The 25,862-nt window shown below is 44.6% G+C and overlaps 1 pseudogene; it reads left to right on the plus strand.

Moving 5' to 3' along the window:
- The first annotated feature begins 23,854 nt into the window (after window positions 1-23,854).
- Window positions 23,855-25,055, plus strand: LOC147351887 (SKA complex subunit 3 pseudogene; annotated as a pseudogene).
- Window positions 25,056-25,862: the final 807 nt, after the last annotated feature.

Here is a 25,862-nt window from a genome sequence, read left to right on the forward strand (position 1 = left end):
ACTGACTGCTCTGTGGTCAGACAACTGTGCGCAGGCCTGCAACCATGACGTGTGGACCTGCAAGATCAGTGGGAGCCCTCCCGCCTGCCCCATGGCCTCCAGTCTTGCCATAGACACCCTCATCCCATTAAGCCCCCGAGAGCCCTGATGGGAGGGGTGAGAACTTGGCCATGAAGAAGACAGGGCAGGCTTTAATGCAGCAGATGAAGGCAAGTACTGAGAGTGCTCAAGTGTTTGTCCTCCAAAGGCCCAGAATGTGGGTGTCCAAGACATGAGGGTTCTGACTTGAAAGGTCACCTCTACCTGGGCGGGAGGGGAGGTCACTGCAGGGATGATTGTCCCACTCTCCCCACCCCACATTCACCTCCCCCACCCTGCCCCCCTCCATTAATAGTCTTCAAATGGTGTCTCTCACCCAGTGGGCCCGTGTGGGAGGTTTCAGTATCGTGTGTGGGTCCAGTGACCAGTGCCCCGTGTGTCCTGTGGTTTTGGGAGGGGAAGGAGCCTCACCCTCACGGTCCTGCCCAGAGATAGTGTGGGGGTGCAACAGCCTCAGGCTTTATTCTGCAGAAGCTCCCTTTCTGTGGACAAGTCTCCCCTCACTCCTCTATCCTCCCTGGAAACTCAGGAGCCACAGCATGGAGGCACCTCCAGCACCAGGACCCCACCCTAGGGAATTTCTCAGAAGCAGGCACTAGGGCTGGGAGCTGAGGGGAGGAGGGAGCTGGCCTCTTGGTGATGCATGGGGGCTAGGATGCCTCATACCCAGGAGGGCCTTGGACTCAGCTAACTACCACCTGGGGTCTCCTACCCCTCCCCAGTAGAGGGCCCCTCAGATTCCAGGGCCCCAAGATCCCCCACGACTTCCATCCCTGACTGCAGAGTCAGAGACCCAGCAACCCACCTAAGTCACGTCCAGCGCTTTGCAACTCTATGGACTGCAGCCTGCCAGGCCTCCTTGTCCCTCACTATCTCCCGGAGTTTGCCTAAGTTCACATCCATTGTATCAGTGGTGCTATCCAACCATCTCATCCTCTGTCGTCCCCTTCTTCTCCTGCCCTCAATCTTTTCCAGCCTCAGGGTCTTTTCCAATGAGTCGGCTCTTCAAATCAGGTGGCCAAAGGCTTGGAGTTTCAACTTTAGCATCAGTCCTTCCAATGAATATTCAGGGTTGATTTCCTGATTTAGGATTGGCTGGTTTGATTTCCTTGCTGTCCAAGGTCTCTCAAGAGTCTTCTCCAACACCACAGTTCGAAGGCATTAATTCTTTAGCACTCAGCCTTCTTCGTGGTCCAACTCTCACATCCATACATGACTGCTGGAAAAAGCATAGCTCTGACTATACAGACCTTTGTTGGCAGAGTAATGTCTCTGCTTTTTAATATGCTGTCTAGTTTTGTCATAGCTTTTCTTCCAAGGAGCAATCATCTTTTAATTTCATGGCAGCAGTCACTGTCCTCAGTGACTTTGTAGCCAAATAAAATAAAGTCTTTTACTGTTTTTATTGTTTCCCCATCTATACACCATAAAGTGATGGGACCAGATGCCATGATTTATTTTTTTGAATGTTGAGTTTGAAGCCAGCTTTTTCACTCTCCTCTTTCACCATCATCAAGAGGTTCTTTAGCATCACAGTTCAAAAGCATAAATTCTTCAGCATTGAGCCTTCTTTATGGTCCAACTCTCACATCCATACTTGACTACTGGAAAGACCATAGTGTTGACTATAGGGACCTTTGTCAGCAAAGTGATGTCTTTACTTTTTAAAAATAGTTAAGGAACAGTTAATTGGAAACCATGCAGAATGAAATGGATGTAGATGTAAACTTCACAACTCATACCAAATTCACTCAGTTATTCACAAACAAATTTTAGATACAAACTATTCAATTTATAGGAGAAAAGTGACATGAATTTGGATTTGGCTGTGTACATCATGAGCTTTGGAGTATTAACACACAACACAAAAAGGCAATCCACAGAGAAAAGCAAAGGATTTCCTGGACTTAATAAAATTAAAGATTTCTACTGTGAAAGACAAATTAAAAGACAAGTCAAAAACTTGTTCCAAAACATTCTCATCCCCAAATGAGACCCCAGAGGAATCTCCATGAGCAGTCACTTCCTGTTACCCTTCCCCTCCCCAAGTATTTGACACCACTAACCCACTTCCTGTCTCTAGATTTGCCTGTTCTGGATGTTTCCTGTAAATAGCATAATACAATTTGTGGTTATTCTGGGCTGGGTGTTTGTGTCCCTCTGAAATTCACATGTTGAAATCCTAACCCCCAAGGTGATAGTATGAGGAGGTTGAGCCTTGAGGTGGTGATGAGGTCATGAAAGAGGAGCCCCCATGAATGGAATTAGTGTTCTTATAAAAAAAAAGACTCCCAGAGAGCTCCCTCAGCCCTTCCTACATGGGAGGACACAATGAAAACACAGTCCCCCACCAAGAACAGAGCTTTACCAGAGCCTGACCATTCTGACACCCTCATCTCAGATTTCTGGTCTCCAGAACTGTAGGAAATACATTTCTATTGCTGAGGTCCCCATCCTGATATTTTGCTATGGCAGCCCAAGCATTCCAAGACAGCATCCTTCTGTGCCTGGCTTCTCTCACTGAGCATCATATGTTCAAGATGAGTGTCAAGATGAGCGTGTTCAAAGTTGAGTGAGACCATGCTGCAGTGAATGTCACTGCTCCACTCCTTTTCATGGCCAAGTAATATTCCATTGTGTGGATGGACCACATTATGTGTATCTGTTCTCTATTCACCTGTGGATGGTCATTTGGGTGATTTCTACCTTTCAGCTGTTGTGAATTGTGCTGCTAGGAACATTCATGTACAAGTATTTCCGTGGACATGTTTTCCTTTCTCGGGTTTATATGTGGGAGTGTAAGTACTGAGTCACATGGTGACTCCATGTTTGACATTTTGAGAAACTGCCAAACTAATTTCCAAAATGGTGGCATCATTTCACATTCCCGCTACTGCTGCTAAGTCGCTTCAGTCGTGTCCGACTCCGTGCGACCCCATAGATGACAACCCACCAGGCTCCTCCATCCCCAGGATTCTCCAGGCAAGAATACTGGAGTGGGCTGCCATTTCCTTCTCACATTCCCTCTAGCCACGTTTAAATATTCCAACTTTCCCCCTTATCATTGTCTGTCTTTTTCAATTCTAGCATCTTAGTGGGAATGAAATGCTATGTCATGGAGGTTGGCATTAGGGTAACTCCTTGGAAAATACCATTCCTTTCTCAATCCTGTAAGGGGTCATGATGACCACCACTTACCTTGTACGTGCAGCTTTGGCGAGTGTTAAGGACAAGGCCATGTCGTTTCCCTCAAAGACAGTGATTGCAGACTTTCCTGGTGGTGCAGTGGATAGGAATCCACCTGCCAATGCAGGGGACATGGGTTCAATCCCCGGTCTGGGAAGATCCCACATGCCATGGAGCAACTAAGCCCCTGTGCCACAACTACTGAGCCCACTTGCTGCAACTACTGAAGCTCGCATGCCCTGGACTCCGTGCTCTGCAACAAGAGAAACCACCACAATAAGAAGTCCATGCACCGCAAGGAAGAGCAGCCTCTGCTCCCCACAACTAGAGAAAAGCCAATGGAATGCAACAAAGAACCAGTGCAGTCATAAGTAAATATTAAAGAAGAAAAAAAGATAGTGGGTGGTGCAGAACAGACTGGTCAGCCAACCACAGGGCTGCACCTAAAGGAACTTCTCAGCTTAAATACTTGTGACCTTATTAATGTCACTAGTCTATGGGGTTGCACAGAGTTGGACACGACTGAAGCGACTTAGCAGCAGCAGCAGCTGTATTACTCGTATTCTGCCTGTTTTACAAGATTATTTTTCTTGCATTACTGAATGTGTGACTGAGCCTCCCATACAAATAATGAACAGGAGACCTGAAAAAATTAATCAAATACATAGTTCTATAAGATCAGTGATTGTAACAGTGTAATTCTAGGTATGGGGGAAAGCCATGGAAGGAACCATTTCCTGGATGATCGCTGACCAGTAGGACACGCAGCCCAAGGCTTTGGGCTACTGTTAACAGGGCTAGTCTGGTAACAGTAGGTTGAGTGGCCCATCAATGAAATCCTCGCCCAACGTGGGAATGAGCATTCCTAGGACCTTAGGACAAATTGCTCACCAAATGCCTCCCAAACCTTGGTCAAAATTAAGACCAAAGGGAGGGATTGTAACATGAAGAAAATTTCCTGCCACCCAGCTCTACAGGAATGATGTCATCAACACCGCAGTCACTGACCCGCAGGACACCCTGAAAGGAATGTGGACAACCATCAGGATGAGGCACTCGGTGCTCTGGGCAATCTGGCAGCACTGGCTCTCAGTTAAATATTTTCAGGAGAAACGTTTTGTGAACCTGGATTCTCACCTCTTCACACACATAAAAAAACACTAAAACCTTTAAGGCATCTGTTCCTCTTGAATAGCAGAGAGCACACAACTCTTCATCAAAATCACACTAATTCTCTTCCCTCACCTCTTCAGAACAGTTCTCAGAGATTTGGGAACCTGTCTCCTGGGTTATAATCCTCAAGTTGGCTCAAATTAAATTTTCCATTTCCTGCTTAGATTGTGCGTGTGTTAGTCACCCAGTCGTGTCCAGCTCTTTGTGATCCCATGGACTGTAGCCGGCCAGTCTCCTCTGTCTATGGAATTCTCCAGGCAGGATTACTGGAGTGGGTTCCCATTTCCTTCTCCAAGGGATCTTCCCAACCCAGGGACTGAACCCAGGTCTCCCACACTGCAGGCAGATTCCTTACCATATGAGCCACCACAGAAGCCACCTCTTAGATTGACCATTGAGTAATTTCTCATTGACAATACATTCATTATCTCGATGGGGGACATGTGTTTCCAACCATATCAAATTGGACACTTTAAACGTGTGCATCTGTTGTATGTTGATTACACCTCAATAAAGCTGTTAAAATAGCCTGGAGCTCTAGACAATAATGCATCATTGCACATTCGGTGGCTTAATGAGAAGTTGCATTTTGATCTCCCCCTACCTTTTATTTGGTTGTGCCCCCTGGCCTATGAGATCTTAGTTCCATGACCAGGGATCAAACCCATGCCTCCGGCAGTGGAAGTGTGGAGTCTTAAACCACTGGACAGTCAGGGAAGTCCTTCCCCTTTTTTGGACGTATATAGGAGCTCCATCTTATTTTGATCTTGGTGAGGCTACTTGAGGGATGCATCTGCAGTTTGGTGAGCCCTGGTTTGGTGAGCCTCCTCTCAACACAAACACCTATTTTTCTTACAGTGACCATTGAAGTGAGTCTTGACTGTCAGAATCCGACCAGGCTGGTGGGCCAGGCAGGGAGGGATGAAGATGCCAATTATATTCCACAAGCAGAATAAGCTAATATACAGATTTAAAGGAAAGTCACTTCAAGAACATCCTACAGTAAGAACTCTGTATTGAAACAGAATACCACATACATGAAGGCAGAATAAGATGGACAGAGTTGCATATTTCCTGAGCCTGTCAAGAACATCAGGTAAAGCAAGACTTTCTCAGTGAAAGAGAAGCTGGTCAGGTCAGAAGCTGGTCAGTGAAAGAGAAGCTGCTCAGTTCCTAAGCCTGGGGATGCTTTTGTTCTGCTCCCCAGATACTGAAAAAGGATTCTCATAAACCTGCTTGAAAGCTTCCCCCTGTGTACTTTCAACAGGATTGAAGGAAACACTAATAAAGCTGTCAGCTGATAGGTTACCCAACCTTTCTTGTCATACTTGGTTATGTAATTGGGAAGGAATTGAATGAATAAATGATTCTCATCTGAATAAAGTATCTGTGCTAATATCTAAGAAATACAAACTAGGACTAGGTCTATTTACTGAATCATTTCTTTTCCTAGCAATTAGTCATGGTCATCTTTGAATACATGTAAAAAAACAATAAAAGGAAAAAGTATTCACTCTATTAAAAATGTATTTCAAACAGATTTATTTTTAATAATTTTAAAAATATGCAATCATATATATACTAATTTAATGAGTTTGAATGACTCATAGATGTATTGATAATTCAGAAATAAATGTAACCCTGAGAACTTTATGATCATAGTAAAAAAAAATCTTAGGCACTTCTAAGCATGGGAATATTGGGTGATCAACAAGGCTTTTATGCAACAAAGTCTATCGCATTGGAATAACATTCTCTGAGTGATATGGGAGTAGAAAGACAGCTTCAAACAGAAAACAAAGATCAGAAAACCAGTCTGAGACACTATGTCTGGTGTGAGCCCAACTAGAAGCTGTGTTGGGGAGGGCGGATTATGGAGGCAGAAAGAGGACAGTGTTGCCAGGGGCTGGGTATGCCGAACAGAGAGAGCACAGAGCATTTTCAGGGCAGTGAAATACTCCGAATGATACCGTAATGGATATATGATACTGTACATTTGTTCAAATTAACCTGATCTACATACACACACATATAAAATAACCCAATAAACATCTACCTCCCAATAACAGTCCAGCAGAAAACTGGGCCCTTCATGAACAGTCTTTCACGCAAGACCAAACTGCATAGGCCAACTGACAGAGGTGAGCTGGCTGCGGATGCAAGTCAAAATGAATGAAACAGCCACTTCCCTGGCTGTTCAGTGGTTAGGACTTGGTACTTTGACTGCCGTGGATCCAGGTTTGATCCCTGGTCAGGGAACTAAGATCTTACAAGCTGTGCACTGCAGCCAAAAAAAAAAAAAGGTGACATAAGAAGATACTCTGCACCGTTCAAAAACAGCACGACTGAAACAACCAACAACATACCGTATGTGGGGCTCTAGATCCGCAAGAAAATTTCCTTTTTGCTGATGGGAATGCAGAACAGTGTGACTCTTCAGGAAACTAACAGAAACTGGTCAATCCTCTCAAATACAAACCCAAGAATGTGGTGAGCACCAGGATGTGTTCACCGAGGTGTTTGCAGCAATACTTGGTCCGGAACCACAAAGACATGAAACACTCACAAAGATGCCTGGCAGGAGAGTGGAAGGGAGGAGGCTCCCCAGGGATCCAGTCAGCAGGGTCACAGAGCAACTGGAATGAGCAAAAGACTTCCCTGGTGGTCCAGTGGTTAAGACTGTGCTTCCAACGCAGGAGGCCTGGGTTCAGTCCTTGGTCAGAGAACTAGATCCCACATGCTACAGCTAAGAGTTTGCATGCTGTACCCAGGATCCCACGTGCTACCGCTAAGACCCAGTGCAGCCAAAATAGTGAATGAACAAATAAATTTTTTTTTTAAGGAGAAAGCTTTTTGTTGTTGTTGTTGCACTGCTGCATGGCAGAGGAATCTTAGTTCCCTGACCAGAGATCAGACCCCAGCCACCTTTAGTAGAAGCCTGGAGTCCTAAACACTGGACCACCAGGGAGCTTTGGAAAGGCTTGTTTTTAATTTTGTCATATAAACTGTTTTTCAGTATGGTTCTGAAAGGTTGCCATTGCAAGCCATATGCTATGCTGGGATTTGTGACCTCTGGAGGAGAGGATTTCAATCGGGGGCCAGAGACGAGGATTGACTCCTCAGAGCTTTTTGTGTAGCAAAGTTTTATTAAAGTATAATAGAGATAGGGAAAGCTTCTGACATAGACATCAGAAGGGGACAGAGAGTGCCAGCTTGCTAGTTTTCAGCAAGGCATTTTGTATTAGCGAGCTGCTAATCAGATGAAGAGAAACAACTTAAGGCTGAGGGAGTTTCATCAGGCGCTTCTCCCATAATATGCATTTTTGAGATAAAGTGGCACAATGGGTGTCATCAACCCCCCACCCCCACCCCGCCATCATCCCACCCCATAAAGCAATTGACATGAATACTGGTTTGCTGAGCCAAAGTCAGCTCAAGGTTTGAGAAAAGAAAAAAAAAAAAGTCTTAGGCGATTTAAAAAAGGGTAGATTTCAAAGCAAATACATAGCTTCATTAACGTAGCTTAAGAAAAACACTTCCATAAGAAAAACACTTCCATAAGAAAAATGCACTGGCAGCTGTTGACCATCTAAAGATTCCTTTCCCTTGATCAAGCGATCCTGCATACTTTATAAAGTCATAAAAAAAAAAAAAAGAAAAAGAAAAATGCATTGGTTAGCTCAAGGTTTGAGAAAAGTTCAGGTGGAACCAGGTGCCAACAGAGAAAGGAAAAAAGTGTACCACTTGCAGTTTATTTCCTCCTGCCGCTTGGGGACCTCTGGCCTCCCTACCGAGGCTGTTAACACTCTCAGTTCCAAACAAATTGTCATATAAACCATATTTTTAATTTTACTTGTCATGTCCAAATGGGGATACTGTTAAAAAAAAGGGAGGGGGTAGGATTTCAAAATGTGAGTTTTGCGGTTCTTAAATGTCTCCACTGCTAAATAAAAACACTTCAGCCTTTGTCTTTAATTATGCTGAAAGCATACGCTAATTCTGAAGTCTAGAAGAAATTAAAAATTTCATAATCAATTAGCTTATCGGGGACCTGTTAGGGGAAGCACACTGATGGAAACAGCCCACCCTGGCCAGGCACCATAGTTAACCATTTGCATGAGTTGTTTTACGACAGGAGGTCCTGGTAAGGGATATGGAACTATAAGTTACCACCAACCGGAAGACTTCAGTTCAGTTCAGTTGCTCAGTCATGTCTGACTCTTTGCAGCCCCATGAATCAGAGCACGCCAGGCCTCCCTGTCTATCACCAACTCCTGGAGTTCACTCAAACTCATGTCCATCAAGTTGGTGATGTCATCCAGCCATCTCATTTTCTGTTGTCCCCTTCTCCTCCTGCCCCTAATCCCTCCCAGCATCAGAGTCTTTTCCAATGAGTCAACTCTTCGCATGAGGTGGCCAAAGTACTGGAGTTTCAGCTTTAGCATCAGTCCTTCCAATGAACACCCAGGACTGATCTCCTTTAGAATGGACAGGTTGGATCTCCTTGGAGTCCAAGGGACTCTCAAGAGTCTTCTCCAACACCACAGTTCAAAAGCATCAATTCTTCAGCACTCAGCTTTCTTCACAGTCCAACTCTCACATCCATACATGACCACAGGAAAAACCATAGCCTTGACTAGATGGACCTTTGTTGGCAAAGTAATGTCTCTGCTTTTGAATATGCTGTCTAGGTTGGTCATAACTTTTCTTCCAAAGAGTAAGCGTCTTTTAATTTCATGGTTGCAGTCACCATCTGCAGTGATTTTGGAGCCCCCAAAAATAAAATCTGACACTGTTTCCACTGTTTCCCCATCTATTTCCCATGAAGTTATGGGATCAGATGCCATGATCTTTGTTTTCTGAATGTTGAGCTTTAAGCCAACTTTTTCACTCTCCTCTTTCACTTACATCAAGAAGCTTTTTAGTTCCTCTTCACTTTCTGCCATAAGGGTGGTGTCATCTGCATATCTGAGGTTATTGGTATTTTCCCGGCAATCTTGATTCCAGCTTGTGCTTCCTCCAGCCCAGCGTTTCTCATGATGTACTCTGCATATAAGTTAAATGAGCAGGGTGACAATATACAGCCTTGACGTACTCCTTTTCCTATTTGGAACCAGTCTGTTGTTCCATGTCCAATTCTAACTGTTGCTTCCTGACCTGCATACAAATTTCTCAAGAGGCAGATCAGGTGGTCTGGTATTCCCATCTCTTTCAGAATTTTCCACAGTTTATTGTGATCCACACAGTCAAAGGCTTTGGCATAGTCAATAAAGCAGAAATAGATGTTTTTCTGGAACTCTCTTGCTTTTTCCATGATCCAGTGGATGTTGGCAATTTGATCTCTGGTTCCTCTGCCTTTTCTAAAACCAGCTTGAATATCTGGAAGTTCATGGTTCACATATTGCTGAAGCCTGGCTTGGAGAATTTTGAGCATTACTTTACTAGCGTGTGAGATGAGTGCAATTGTGTGATAGTTTGAACATTCTTTGGCATTGCCTTTCTTTGGGATTAGAATGAAAACTGACCTTTTCCAGTCCTGTGGCCACTGCTGAGTTTTCCAAATTTGCTGACATATTGAGTGCAGCACTTTCACAGCATCATCTTTCAGGCTTTGAAATAGTTCAACTGGAATTCCATCACCTCCACTATCTTTGTTCGTAGTGATGCTTTCTAAGGCCCACTTGACTTCACATTCCAGGATGTCTGGCTCTAAGTGAGTGATCACACCATTGTGATTATCTGGGTCATGAAGATCTTTTTTGTACAGTTCTTCTGTGTATCCTTGCCATCTCTTCTTAATATCTCTGCTTCTGTTAGGTCCATACCATTCCTGTCCTTTATTGAGCCCATCTTTGCATGAAATGTTCCCTTGGTATCTCTAATTTTCTTGAAGAGATCTCTAGTCTTTCCCATTCTGTTGTTTTCCTCTATTTCTTTGCATTGATCGCTGAAGAAGGCTTTCTTATCTCTTCTTGCTATTCTTTGGAACTCTGCATTCAGATGCTTATATCTTTCCTTTTCTCCTTGCTTTTCGCTTCTCTTCTTTTCACAGCTATTTGTAAGGCCTCCCCAGACAGCCATTTTGCTTTTTTGCATTTCTTTTCCATGGGGATGGTCTTGATCCCTGTCTCCTGTACAATGTCACGAACCTCATTCCATAGTTCATCAGTCACTCTATCTATCAGATCTAGTCCCTTAAATCTATTTCTCACTTCCACTGTATAATCATAAGGGATTTAATTTAGGTCATACCTGAATGGTCTAGTGGTTTTCCCTACTTTCTTCAATTTAAGTCTGAATTTGGCAATAAGGAGTTCATGATCTGAGCCACAGTCAGCTCCCGGTCTTGTTTTTGCTGATTGTATAGACTTCACGAAAGGTCAAAAGGTGACGCCAGGTGTCCAACTGTTATAGAAAGCATGGCGGCACTCAAAGCAGCACTCAAAGATGAAGAAGATGAAGAACAGCAGGGTTTATTCAGCACTGGTGCAGGCCCAGCAGAGTCACCTACAAAGGCTGGGCGCCCAGGCTTTGTTCTGGGTATCTTTTATACACCGTAAACTTCCCGCTCAAACAGCTCAGATCCCTCCCCTCCCCAGCAGCCCTAATTCCCATGGATGTAAGGAGCAAGCAAGATCACAGAAGTGAAAGTGGTGATTGATGAGCAGCAACTGTTTAAAAACAAGATAAGGGAAGGGAAAGCAAACGACTGTCCCTTTAATTGGGGGTTTTGATCTCGTTCCTACCTCATCCCCCCCTCTTGATGCTTAGGATGCATCTGCAGCTGTCACAGAACATCATCTTCTGGCACTTGCTGGTATTCCTTTAAAAGCAGCAAGTGGGTGGCCATCCTCCATGGGACAACTGCCTCTATGAACACTGTTACAACTCTGATTAGGAGGGATATGAGGAAGGGAATAAGCAGACCTCCGGCAAGTATGACTATGACCATCCCAATCATTGTTTTAAACCCCCCTAGTGTTTTTGCCTGGAGAATCCCAGGGACAGGGGAGCCTGGTGGGCTGCTGTCTATGGGGTCGCACAGAGTCGGACACGACTGAAGCGACTTAATAGCAGCAGCAGCAGCAGCCAAGAGATCCATCCTCCAAAGAGACCATCTGAATCCCATCCCCTCCAGGTCTGAACTGGAACATGGGAAATCTTCCTGATATGTTTAGCTATGTCTATCACAGCTTTTCCATTATCATCTTTTTGGAGGCAACAGTCAGTTTGACTGAATTTCCCACAGACGACTCCTTCCTCTGCCAGGAGGTAGTCTAGTGCCAAGTGATTTTGAATGATGGCAATTCTCATCTGGGACTGTTGCTGTGCCAGCAGTTCCAAGACAGCAGCGGTTTCATTGGTTATAATCTCTAGCGTCACTTGTAGTCAGATTATTCGATTTAGCATGTAAATGGGTGTCCTGTATCCCCAGCTCCCATCTTGTGTCCTTGTAGCTGGACCGTAATATCGAGTATTCACTGGGGAGGCCAGGCATTTTCTGGGTGATGGCCTCCTATCTCTGGAGACCGCCCTTCTCCACATTTTAAGTCATCATAGATTGGGATGCCAAGCGTGTCTCCTTGTGAGCCAGGTAGGAGGAAAAAATCTGGCTGAATCATTCCTATGGTGCAGGTTCCTCCCCTCCCTATCTGGATGGAAGTCATGAGTAGGCCTTTCTCCCACACATCTAAAGAAGACCCTCTGGGGCCTGCCATAAGTCTGGGTTTGTGGATTTAAGATGTTTCCAATACGGGCTAATGCCTGGGATTGCAAGAAAGGGATTAATATCAGGTTGGTTTCCTGTACAGTTTTGCACTAGAATCCTGGTGGTGGAGTTGAAGGGAATGCAAGTGTGATTTCTATACCCTCCTTTTTGGGGAGCCCAATACCAGCTTGGGGCCCCTGGTCACCACAAAAGGCTCTTACTGGTGTCACTATAGACCAGGGTTTTTCTGCATTTTGTTTTTCTGACCCAGGTATAACTAATCCTTTCTTGGCTCAAGCATTTTTTGCCTATCGTCTCTGAGGACAGGGCCAACTCCAAATAGGACCTCCTGCCCACCTACTAATTGTTTGGTCCCATTGCAGTAGCAGAAAGGCCTCCACTCTGGTACCCTTCCAGGGCCATGTTTCACTCATCAGGGCTCCTCTGCACACCCAGCAGTTAGTGATACCCAATTCTCAGGTAACCTGCTCAGCTAAATGGATAAAGAGATTATTTTCAATAGTAGGCACTTTTAGTTCATCTTTTAGGGAAATGAGTTGATCGTATTGTCCCTTGAAGCCCAGGGCTTAATGTCGGTGGGCCAGGGGTGGCTACTAAGGGGTCTGGGTCCAGCCAGATGTACTCAATTGGCCATTTTCCTAGGTCGACGTGAACTTTTGTTTTCTCTTCGCCTAGTTTCCAACAAGTTGCTTGTCCTGGAAACCCATAACATCTTTGGCCATCTATATTTTGGGCTTTAATTTCTCCCTTCCAGCAATGTTTCCCTTCTCTAGTGCGTGTAGAAGCTGAACTATGACATGTGGCCAACTGGTGCATATAGTAGGCAAAGGCATGGCAGACCCACCCCTTCTCATTGTAGAAAGATTCTATGCATTCCGAACAATCATCCTGACTCTCAGATAAGGAGGGGATTTTACAACCTAACAGAACTATAAGGCAAAAATACGTCATTTTCATATTTAAGCTGATCACAGTAGGAGAAAACTCCAAAAATCAAGAACTATGAAGAAGCAGACAAAGCAGAGGGAGAGTTTTTGGATACAAGTCCACTCTAGGGGAGAGAAAGAGTAAAGCTTTATTCTGCATAAGATGAATAGGGCGAGTCCCAGTCCAATTAATAACCAATACATCTGCCTTTTGTCAGTCCAGTTGGTTCCTCACACTTCAGCCACGTGTTGGCTGACCAGCTTCCAGTGTGGTCCGAGCAGGGCTTCAGGGTAGCTGTTTCCTCTTTCACAAGATCAAGCCCAGGGTCTCCTCCAGACTGAGGGCTGCTTCCCACTCCCCTCAGCTATTGGTCAGACTTGTAGGTTTGACTCTGGAGTAATGGATCCAAGTGTCTATTCCTGCCACCTTGAGAGCAGTGGGAGTAGTTAAGATTACAGAATAGGGCCCTTTCCACATGGGTTTTAAAAGCTCTTGTTTCCAATCCTTCACCCATGCTTGGTCCTCTGGTTGGTGGGGATGTACTGTTATGCCTAAGGATATTGGTACTCCATCAACTGTCCATGTATGTGTTTGAGAGATTGTGTGTCATAACCCTTGCAGCTGCCTATATAAGTCCAAGTTCCCCAGTTCTCTGGTATCTCCCCTTAGGTTGACTACCTGGGGTGGCTATCCATACAGGATTTCTAATGGTGAAAATCCTATCCCTGCCCAGGGTGGACACCTCACCTTCAAGAGAGCCATGGGTAACATGCCTACCCAAGGTAAGCTGTTCCCCTGGCACAGTTTTGCTAGGGTTTGTTAGAAGGTTCGATTCTTGCGTTCCATTTCCCCTGAGCTCTGGGGCAGGTAGGCAGTATGCAATTTCCACTGAATCTTCAAAGCCCTTGCCACCTATTATACTGTCTCGGCTACAAATGCCTGTCCATTGTCCGACCCTATGGTCAGAGGCATTCCACATCTGAGGACAATGTCTTTCAGGAGTGCCTTTTTCTTTTGATACCTGGTACCCAGCTTCTATTAACAAGGAGAGGAGGGCCTTTGTTCCTTTTAGGCAGCAAGCCTGTGTTGTCCTGGCCAGCATGAGGTCATTGACGTATTGCAGCAGGACACAGTCTAACTCCTGTCCAGGAAAGTTAGCTAAGTTGGCAGCCAAAGCTCTGCTGAAGAGGGTAGAGGAGTTCTTGAACCCCTGAGGAAGCCTCTTCCAAGTGAGCTCTTCCTTGTCTCTCGTGTGTGGGTTTTCCCATTCAAAGGCAAATAGCGGTTGGCTGACAGGTGCAACTCAGAGGCAGAAGAAGGCATGTTTCAGGTCCAAGCAAGTAAACCATTCAGCTGTGGAAGGGATCAGTCCTAGTAGGGTGTACAGATTAAGCACTGCCAGATGCAGAGTAATTGCTGCCTCATTCACAGCTCTTAAGTCGTGAACCAGACGGTAGTCATGAGTCCCTGGCTTCTTCACAGGTAGTAATGGGGTGTTCCAAGGTGTTCCAGGGTGACTGGCATTTCATCAGAATTCTGTGTTTGAGTAGTCTGTCTGAATAAGCCTGGATTCCCAGTCGGGCCTCCTGGGGAATTGGATACTGTTGTAATTTTACAGGCTGAGCTCCCAGTTTCAGATCAACCAGGATGGGAGCATGGTGTTTTGCCAGATCCGGAGGATTTTCCTCCACCCAAACTAGTGGGTACTCAGTCTCTAATTCAGGAGGAATGGTCCCTTCTCCTGGACGGGAGGAATACAGGTGCCATTCTTCTTCTCTCCTTATAGTGAGAGTCATAATCAAGGAGGAAGGTGGTCGGGCTAGCTTTAGCTGAGCTGATCCATCAGCAGAAAAGGAAATCTGGGCCCCCATCTCAGCAAACAGGTCTCTTGCCATCAAGGGAACTGGGCGGTTGAGCAGGTAGAGGAATTTGTGCATTACCACATGGCCCCCTAGTCGGCACTGTCAGGGACTGCAAAATGGCCTGCGGGTCTGGGCACCTGTGGCCCCGATGATGGCAGTTTCTTTTCCCTAGAGGGGGCTGTCTGCTGGGTGACCACTGAATGCTCATCATCTGTGTCCACCATAAAGTCCATTGGATGGCCCCCTACTTGAATTCTGACCAGGGGCTCTCGGGGGCACAGTTGGAGAGAGCCTGGTCCCCCCACTAGTTGGATTCTGCTCCAACTAGCCCAATCAGACTAGTGCTGGGTGGCTCGGTTTGATATCAGCTCAGCGAGTCTGCTGCTTTGGTTTTCTTCTCAGGGCGCTAGGGCACTCATTTTTCCAGTGTCCCTTTTCCTTGCAATAGTCACACTGATCACGGCTGAGGGGAACGCTCCCTTTCAGATCTGGGCCCCTTGCCTTGTGGGGTGGTCCCACGGCGGGGTCGGGTGGGGCAAGGCTTTGACAGGGCAGCTGCCAGGAGTGCGGCTTTTTGCTTCATCCTCTTTTCTGCTTCTCGGCGTGCTGTTTGGTTGCGATTGACAAAGACTTTGTTAGCTATTTCTAGCAGTTCTGTGGCATTTTTACCTGCAAACCCTTCTAACTTCTGTAAATTTTTTCTGGATGTCAGATTGGGCCTGTCCCACAAAGGCTGCATTTATCAACCGTTGATATTCAGGGGCTTCAGGATCAAAAGTGGTGAAGACCCGAAAGGCTTCACATAGCCTTTTATGGAAATCGGCCTGGCTTTCATTTGGCTTTTGTAGCACCTCAGTGGTCTTAGCCATGTTAGTAGACTTCTTAACCGTGGCTCTTACCCCCTGTAGGAGGGCCTGTCAATACCTCTCCAACTGGTTTATTCCCCTCCCTCGGTACTGGGGCCCAGCAAGGCTCTTTCTTCAGGAAATTCTCCCGATCCCAGTTCTCTGCATCTAATTGATCCCCTGGAGCCTCTGTTATGACACTTCGGTGCTCCTCTGTATTGAATAGGGTGAGGAGAAGCTGTTGGCAGTTTCCCCAGGAAGGGCGGTGGATCTGGAAGGTGGATTCTAAGAGATCAACCAGCGCTTGGGGCTTTTCAGAGTAGAGGTGATGTGATGTTTCCAGTTAAGGGAATCAGTCATGGAAAAAGACTGGTAGTAAAAAATGGGTCCCCCCTCATGTAGGATCCCATCAGTGGCAAAGTGCTGCAGCCCTTGAGTCTCTCGTAAGGGCATTTGTAGTGCTGAGTCAGCTGGTCCCTGAGCCGACCAGAGGCGCGTACACATTGGTTCTGGGATGGCTGGCCAAGGGGGCACAACAGCTTCAGGAGCATCAGGAGAAGGAGAAGGAATGGAAGGTGGTGGGCTGTCTGGTAAATGGGGATCTGCTACTCTGGGTGCAGGAGCCATGGGGACGTAAGGTGGGGACATTGGAGGCAGCTCTTCAGCCTCTCCCTGGAGGATAGGTGGTTCCTTCTCTTGGCACGAGATCCTTTTCTTTGACTGAACTACTAGGACTTTACAATATCCCTGACCTGCGGCATACAATCAAACCCAAGGGGGCCCTAACTGGGCAATTTCCAACCGTTAATTGATATATAGGATTGGCCCAGGTGGCTGGAGTCTCCCTCTATGACACTACTCAGACAGTGGGCATATCTAAGGTCCCTCTGGGGGCCACCGACCCCAAAGGAGGGCTATTCCAGGGTACAAAGACTGTACAGTTTTTCAGGACTCAATTTTACACCATAATCTCCAGGAAAAATTAAAGTCGCTTAGTCGTGTCTGACTCTTTTCGACCCCCATGGACTGTACAGTCCATGGAATTCTCCATGCCAGATTACTGGAGTGGGTAGCCTTTCCCTTCTCCAGGGGCTCTTCCCAACCCAGGATTATGAACCCAGGTCTCCCACATTGCAGGCAGATTCTTTACCAGCTTAGCCACAAGGGATGCCCAAGAATACTGGAGTGGGTAGCCTATCCCTTCTCCAGCAGATCTTCCCAACCCAGGAAGACTACTGGGGTCTCCTGCATTGCAGGTGGATTCTTTACCAACTGAGCTATAAGGGAAGCCTGATCCCCAGAAAAATCCTTTCCTAAAATTTTTAACCATACACTCTAAGATAGTGAGTTTAGAAGTCAAGTTGCCCATTATGTGAAAGTTCCCACCCTGAGGTGGTGTCCCACAACAAAACAAAGGGAGACACTCATTTTCCTCCATCTGGCCGCTCCCCATATGGAAATTTAGACACCTCTGAGCATTGGCAGGTCAATATAAACTCCCAACCCAGACTAGCCTCGCAAGGACAGATTAAATCCCCCAGAGGCTGGCACTGCCCTGAACTGAATGAGCTCATCATGGAACCACAGGACCCTCTTAGGTGCCATAGTCCAGTCCAAAGACGGTGGAGCGCCGGCTTTCACTCCGCCCAGTCATTCTCCCACACACACCAGAATTGACAGACCACCCGAGGGAACATACCCTATTCTGAGTGACTCTCTGGTCATTGGGAGGTGAGCAGGCGCCCCTTCTGCCGTATGGTGGGTCCTGACTCAGGCAGATGTCCCCAGGGCACTCACCCATCTGACATCCTGTACTTGACCCCGCTTCTGCTCTCCTTCTGAGTCTGTTGGGGAAGCGGCATGGGCCAAGGCCAGTGCAACTTGAGTGAGAATCGCGCTCCAGCAAATGGCCGGGTGGTGCCTATCCGTCTGTCACCGGGTCGGCGGCCACAGCTTTCTCTGGTTCCCTGACAATGGTGGCGCAAGGGGCCAGTTCGGTTGTCAGCTTCCTGGCCAAAGCACCAGAAAATATTATAGAAACCATGGTGTCAGAAAGACACAAGTGTCACTCAGAGATACAGAACAGCAGGGTTTATTCAGCACTGGTGCAGGCCCAGCGGAGTCACCTCCAAAGGCTGGGAGCCCCGGCTTTGTTCTGGGTATCTTTTATACACCGTAAACTTCCCGCTCAAACAGCTCAGATCCCTCCCCTCCCCAGTAGCCCTAATTCCCATGGATGTAAGGAGCAAGCAAGATCACGGAAGTGAAAGTGGTGATTGATGAGCAGCAGCTGTTTAAAAACAAGATAAGGCAAGGGAAAGCAAAAGGTTGTTACTTTAATTGGGGGCTTTGATCTTGCTCACAGCCACCTCCCAGAATCCTTCTCACTGGCATCCATTCTGGCTGAGCAATGTGTGTGCCACCAGGAAGGACTCTGAATCAGAATGATTGGCCAAAGACCACCTGGAAACTAATTCCATCACCATAAACCCTGAGAATGCGAGCCACGTGGCAGAGCAGTTCTCCTGGGTTCCCTTCCCAATAAAATCTCTTGCTTTGTCAGCACATGTGTCTCCTCAGACATTCATTTCTGAATGTTACATAAGAGCCCTCTTTCAGGCCCTGGAAGGGGTCCCTCTTCCTGCAACAAATGGCGACTCTGGCAGGGACTGCTCTTTGCTGCAACTGATATCCTGACCATTTGGGGCACTCAGGGACCAGCTTGCCTGGTAATGGATCAGACCCAGCTGCCACAACTGGGACCCTTTTTTTCCTGGTCTCCTCCTGTTGCAGACAACTGGCCAGAGTGCCCAGACCGGGTAAGGAACAAGAGATTTTATTGATCTCTCTCTCCTTCCTTCTCTCTTTCCTGTCCTTAACCCTTCCTATCCTACCCTTTCTTTTTCTAGCCCCCCGATCCTGAACGCAGAAATCTGGTCAAAGGGCCTCAAATCAGAAGGTCAAATCCTCCTGAGCTGAGGACTGGAGGCTGATCACCTCTTCTTGGCAGAGACTCGAATTCTGGTTCTTTTCTAGTTTCTGGTTTGAATTCTGGTCTGGTCTGGTTTCTGGTAGGGCCAGGTTCCAATCCTCCCTTCTCTGGAGGCCCAGGGTAATGTCCCGTAATGCCTGGGTGTCCGCAGGTGGCAGGAGACGTCTATAAGGCCACAGCTTTTGCCCCTCTCTCCTGCCTCCTCGCCCCTCTCCTTTCAACCTGGCGTCCTTTCCTCCCTTTGGAGTCTTTGAAGACTTGAGATGTTTTCATTTACTCTGTTAGTCCTTGGATCTGAAGCTCTGTGTCTCTATAGGAGGTGTTCTGAGAGACTATAATCTTCTGGTAAGGGAGGGTCTGATTAAGACTGCCAGGTCTGTGTATGTGTTTTCTACTCTGGGATCTGTGTTGTGATTGGTGATGGCCATTCTGCTTTGTCAGGCCACCATTTGGTTTAGACCTGCTGCCATTTTGATAGAACTTGATTTTCATTCCCTGTGCCTTGAGACCAGAGCTCTCAGGAACACTTATCTATAAAATTGTGAATTTTATATTGTAATACCTAATTCATGACTAAGTTTAGAAAATGAAGCTAGATTTTGCGTTGTGTCTGTCTGAATATGTGTATGTCTCCATATGTCTTTGTCTCTGGATAATATTTTTGAGATTAATTTGTAGATAAGCTCTATTTAATTGGCTTTAAAAATGTAAGTGCTTACAAATCAAATAATTCTAAATTAAATTAAATGAATTTCAGATTCATGTGAACTGAGAAATATTCAGTATTAAATGAATACCTGGTAACATAGATATGTCTTTAGAACCATCAATAAGTATAATACTTCTGTTGTACCTAGGTTTACTAGAGGTCAAATAAGACTGTATTCTGCAACAAATTTGTCAACAAGAAATGTACCTCATTGTGTGAAATACTTTAGGGAAACTAAGATGTGTTTTCAATAGAAGAAGGTATGAAAAAAAAATACTGAAAGAGTTATGCATGATCAGGATTTTCTAAAATTGGATTACAATTAGTTGGATAAATGGATTTTCTTAGGAATGACACAGCTGCAGGAGAACTGGTTAGAGCCAACTAGGTCCAAGATGACGGAGTTAACTTTCTCTAGACCTGGAGCCTCCTTATATATACCCATTGTGACATATCAGCAAGCTAAGTGATACACCCATCGGCATTAACTAAATCTGACTGAATGTTCTAAACCCTTTTGATTGATTTTTTTGACAAAACTTCCTAAATCAAATTCTGTTGAAGTACTTTTGATCTCTAGCTAACTTTGCACCTAAAACATCCCAAAGAGAACTATTAAACTAATTGTGCTTATTTGGTTGGTTAAATTACATGGGAAATATTATCAAATGAGTAATAAGTCCTCTCAGGTTATAATGTATGGTAAACATTACTAATATAGATACCCTAGAAATTATGTAGGGATTCTAACATTCTGATATGTCCTGGTATTCTAATGGGAAACCTGATGACTTCACAAAAGTTACAAAAGGACTGAATGAACAGCGAATATGCTTATAACTTTTATGGTTTCTATCTGAAAAAATTATAGGTTTGAATCTGTGTTTTCCAGGAGTAGGGAAAACCTTCCCCTCAAAATAATTATGACAGTAATTTGGTAAAATTATATGTTATAAACAAATTAAAACAATTATATTTTCTCTCTATCTGACTCCTTCAGAGACTAGAAAATCTTAGGTTTTCAGTAACTTTATCAGATGAGTTAGGAAGGTTTTCTCACTAACAGGTACAGAATTCTGAAGGAATTTTTGAGACCTTGAAAAGGGAAGAATTCACCTAGATTTGTTAGGTGAAACCTGTGATAAGCCTTTGGCATGACTTTTCCCAGCCCTCTTTTATTTTAAAAGTTTGATCTGAGAATCTATGAAAGTTTCAACAAAACAAAAAGTCTGTAATCAATTATGGTTATATAAATCATCAGGCCAAATTTATTGAAAGCAGACCTATTTTGCAAACAAACTAGCCTTAATTTGGTTATTTTTGATAAAAATGAGAGTAATATTAGGGAGGAAAAGATATTTCAATAAATGTTAAAACCCAAGTTGGTTAATGGAGGTCTGAATCTAGTAAGATTCATCTCCTGGATAGTTCTTTGCTGTTATGTGATATTAATGTAAAATTTAATTGAATTCCTAAAGAACACCCTAAGTTTGTTTCTGAAACTTATCTCAGTAATCTATCTTTGCATAAAGATCAGATGCCTCATGAGCTGCAACCAGGACTGGAAAAAGACATAATTTAAGGGGCTGTCTCCGACCTGGATGGAAGGACCTTTTTATCAGGTACTCTTAACTAGCTCATGCACAGTGAAACTGAAGGGAAATTGACTCTTAGATTAATTCCGACTTCCAAAGGCCCCTACACTGGACTGATCTATAGAGAGGACAACTGACCTGATCTCACCTTAAAATGATGCTCAAACAGAGGAGAAACTGCACTACACCAGGACAAGAAGAAGACGACATCAGAGACAGACAGTTTGCCCAAGATGTGGATCTGATTCGTATGATCATTTATAATGTTTTCTTGACTTCTTAGGCCTTTGCATATAAATCAAATGCTTTTCTATCATAGCCCTGATCCTAGGCTAGTTTTAGAAGTCAATCCAATTGTTGGGTTTGTGGCCAATTACCTGTATCTAGTTCTGGGTCACCTTGGTGAATTTCTCTACTCCAAGTCTCTAACTGGTTGACCCTGAGAAAATTTACTTAAAAAGAAAAATTATAGTCGTATTCAGAGATCAAATTGCCAACATCCGCTGGATCATAGAAAAAGCAAGAGAGTTCCAGAAAAACATCTATTTCTGCTTTATTGACTATGCCAAAGCCTTTGACTGTGTGGATCACAATAAACTGTGGAAAATTCTGAAAGAGATGGGAATACCAAACCACCTGATCTTCCTCTTGAGAAATTTGTATGCAGGTCAGGAAGCAACAGTTAGAACTGGACATGGAACAACAGACTGGTTCCAAATAGGAAAAGGAGTAAGTCAAGGCTGTATATTGTCACCCTGCTTATTTAACTTATATGCAGAGTACGTCATGAGAAACACTGGACTGGAAGAAACACAAACTGGAATCAAGATTGCCAGGAGGAACATCAATAACCTCAGATATGCAGATGACACCACCCTTATGGCAGAAAGTGAAGAGGAACTCAAAGGCCTCTTGATGAAAGTGAAAGTGGAGAGTGAAAAAGTTGGCTTAAAGCTCAAGATTCAGAAAACGAAGATCATGGCATCTGGTTCCATCACTTCATGGGAAATAGATGGGGAAACAGTGGAAACAGTGTCAGATTTTATTTTTCTGGGCTCCAAAATCACTGCAGATGGTGACTGCAGCCATGAAATTAAAAGACGCTTACTCCTTGGAAGGAAGGTTATGACCAACCTAGATAGCATATTCAAAAGCAGAGACATTACTTTGCCAACAAAGGTTCGTCTAGTCAAGGCTATGGTTTTTCCTGTGGTCATGTATGGATGTGAGAGTTGGACTGTGAAGAAGGCTGAGTGCCGAAGAATTGATGCTTTTGAACTGTGGTGTTGGAGAAGACTCTTGAGAGTCCCTTGGACTGCAAGGAGATCCAACCAGTCCATTCTGAAGGAGATCAGCCCTGGGATTTCTTTGGAAGGAATGATGCTAAAGCTGAAACTCCAGTACTTTGGCCACCTCATGTGAAGAATTGACTCATTGGAAAAGACTCTGATGCTGGGAGGGATTGGGGGCAGGAGGAGAAGGGGACGACAGAGGATGAGATGGCTGGATGGCATCACTGACTCCATGGATGTGAGTCTCAGTGAACTCCGGGAGTTGGTGATGGACAGGGAGGCCGGGCGTGCTGTGATTCATGGGGTCGCAAAGAGTCGGACACGACTGAGCAACTGATCTGATCTGATCTGATAGTCATATTCATGTCACTATTGATATTACTAGATGGAATCCCCTTACCTGACCAATTAATAATGCCTGCTCTGACCCTGGCCATAAATTTGAATTTTCTTCTATTACTCAGTCTCAATCAGAGCATCAAGCAAAGTTTCAGCAAAGGAAAAAAATCTCCCACCATTATGGGATGGATTTATATAGATAACGCCAGGTTATGGTAATTTAGGTTTAAAGTGTCCTCTATGTTGGAAACAATTAAATCATACTAAGAATAACCAGTCTAGTAACACTAGGAAACTGGGTTAAGTGCCTTATACACAGTGCCAATATATAATTTCCCTGGAAAATAAAGATTCGTGCTGAATAGACTAAGTCAGATGACCTGGGATATACTGGGCTACATCTAATGGAAGTTTTTAGCTTATAATACTGCTGTCTATGTTACTTGTCTTTCACTAGTTTTACAAAATTGCTGTTTCTTATACTGCCAAATGTGTGACTGAGGCCTCTGATAAAATAATATATAGTTCTATATGAGATCAATGATGGTAACAGTGTAACTCTAGATATGGGGAGAAGCAACATGAAGGAATGTTTTCCTGGACCAAGAGGCTAGCAAGACAGGTGGTCCAGAGAATTTTGGATACTGTTTTATGGCCTAGTCCTGTAACAGCACGTTGAGTGGCCTGTTAACAAAATCTTTGCCAGACCTGAGAATGGACATTCTCAGCATCCTAGCATGAAATGGTCATGAAATGCTCTCCCTTAAAATCATGGCCAAGTTTATGACCAAGAAGGGGCTCTGCCAACTAAAAACCGACACTTGCCATCTACCTCTACAAAGATTAAATCATGACCACTGGCAGCTGCTGATTTTCAACACCCCTGAAAGGAGTTCAGGGTGGAAATCGGGAATGAGACACCCTGTGCTCTGGGAAAAACTGGCAGAACAGGCCTTCAGATAGTTAGATCTTTTCAGGAGAAGATTTAATGAGTTCCAATTCTTACATCTTCTCATACCTGAGAAACAATGACGTTGTTAATGGTGACGTCTGCTTTGGCTATAAAGGAGAATTTTACAATTAAAAGTCAAAATAGGCCAGGCTCTCCTATGGATCCAATCCGAGGCTTTTGCAGGATGCTGAGGTCTCTGGCTATCACCCTGGATGGCAAGACGGCCCAGCTGTAGTGAGCGCTGGACAGAGAGGAAAGCAACTCTGAAGATTGTCCAATGAGAGTTTTACATGACCTTCACTCAGAAGTACAGACTCTAAAGGATGATGTCAATATTCTTGAAAAAGCAAAGCTTGGAAAGTCGAGAAAGCATTGGTTTCATAAAGGCAACAAAAATACTGATGAAAAAGAATTCAATGGATATCATGAAAATAAAAGAGTTTTTCTGGAAGTATGGATGTACTCCATGTGCCAAGAAAAACTCAGTGGATGAGCAAGAGGTCACTGACTCTAAACCAGCGTCCAGTGAATGTGAACGTCCTGAGAAGCCTGACGTGGAAGATGATTTGTTGGATTCTGCTGCTCCAAGCACTTCTGTTTCTGAGAATTCACCGCATAGTCCACAACTTTCTGATTTTGGACTTGAGCAGTACGTCGTATCCCAAGTTCTGCCAAACCCTCCCCAAGCAGTAAACAATGAGAAGGAAGAGCCAAAAATTTTAACTCCATTTTCCAAACAGTCACTAGTAAAAACTTCAAAATGTGCACTAAAGATGGACGATTTTGAGTTGGTATCTCTGAATACACTATGTGTTTAAATGACAATTACACAATTGGACTTAAAAATGTGAAGATTAACAGTGAGACCATAGAAACAGAACCAGTGCCCAATAATGATAATGTCTTTGCCACTCCTGGACTCATAATCCAGCTGTTGGGAAAAAAATGGTGCAGAGCACACAGATTCTCCCTTGGCACCTACATTCAGCACTCCTGGTTTGAAAGTTCCTTCTACAAAGATCAGCACAGCTCTGGTATCCACAAATTATCCATTATCAAAAGCAAGCAGTTCATTGAATGATTTGGCAATGGAAGAAAGTACAAATTCAGATGAGTGCTTTGAGAACTTTGCAGATCCCTCTTCTCCTACTATTTCTTCTTATGAGATTCTACTCAAAACACCTACACCTCCAGAAGTTACTACGATTCCAGAAGATATTTGCCAGATTTTATCAATATACAACTCAAACCCAGTGTCTCTGGTAGCAGTTAGAGCAGTGCCACCCAGCAAAGTATTCCTTCCTCGGCATGGAGGACTGAAGGTACGAGATGCCAGTAACAAAGAAAACCAGTGAAGATAGTGGATCCATCCTCCCATTATGGAAACTGAACAGAATGAGATGAAAGCAAATCTGGTCTCGCTTGGTTTTTGACATCCCCTACATCGTCCCCCTTTTGAAAAACCAACTCATGTTAAAGATGAACATGGATACTAGTCTCATAAAGTGCTTTTTATTAAGTTTGATTTAATCTGGCCTGTCTTGTTGATACGTAGTTCAGCTGCTCAGTTTTGAAAGATCATTACTATTTCATTGATTTCAAGTTTACCCTGCCTCATGGAACGGTGTGGTTTAAGTAATATTAGGAAGCAGGATAAATAATTTTTGAAATTTCAACCTTACTATTTGCCACTCAAATGAGGCCACCTTCAGTCTTCTTGGGGCTTGACAGTTGTTGCTAGAGCTAGGCTTCTTTGGGGCTAGCTCTGCCCACTGTCCCAAGTCTCATGACTGTCCCAAGTCTTCTACACCTTTTATTTCAACAATGCTCTTTCAGACACTGTTGTTTACAAAAGACAGCCTAAACTGATATAGGAAAAGAGGAATTTACAGGCCTAGGTAGCTATACTGAAGTGGGTGTCTCAAACATTTGGACTTAAACACTTGCCTGCTGTCATGTCAGGACGGGCGTTTTCCTTTAACTTGTCAGTTTCATCCTCTCAAATCACCTCTTCCCAGCACATGACTGTGACCTCCCCAGACCCCCATCTAGCTCGGCGCCCAACAGAGCCCAAGCCTCACCCTCTGGAAAATCCTAGGCATCCTCCTGCATGAGTGCTTCTCTATGGACTGTCAGCTGTGCCTGTGGACCTGTCTCTGAGA

This window comes from Bos grunniens, chromosome 19 (genome assembly GCF_055505025.1).
Source record: "Bos grunniens cultivar Pamir isolate PY7600 chromosome 19, Bosgru_T2T1.0, whole genome shotgun sequence".
Taxonomy (NCBI): Eukaryota; Metazoa; Chordata; class Mammalia; order Artiodactyla; family Bovidae; genus Bos; species Bos grunniens.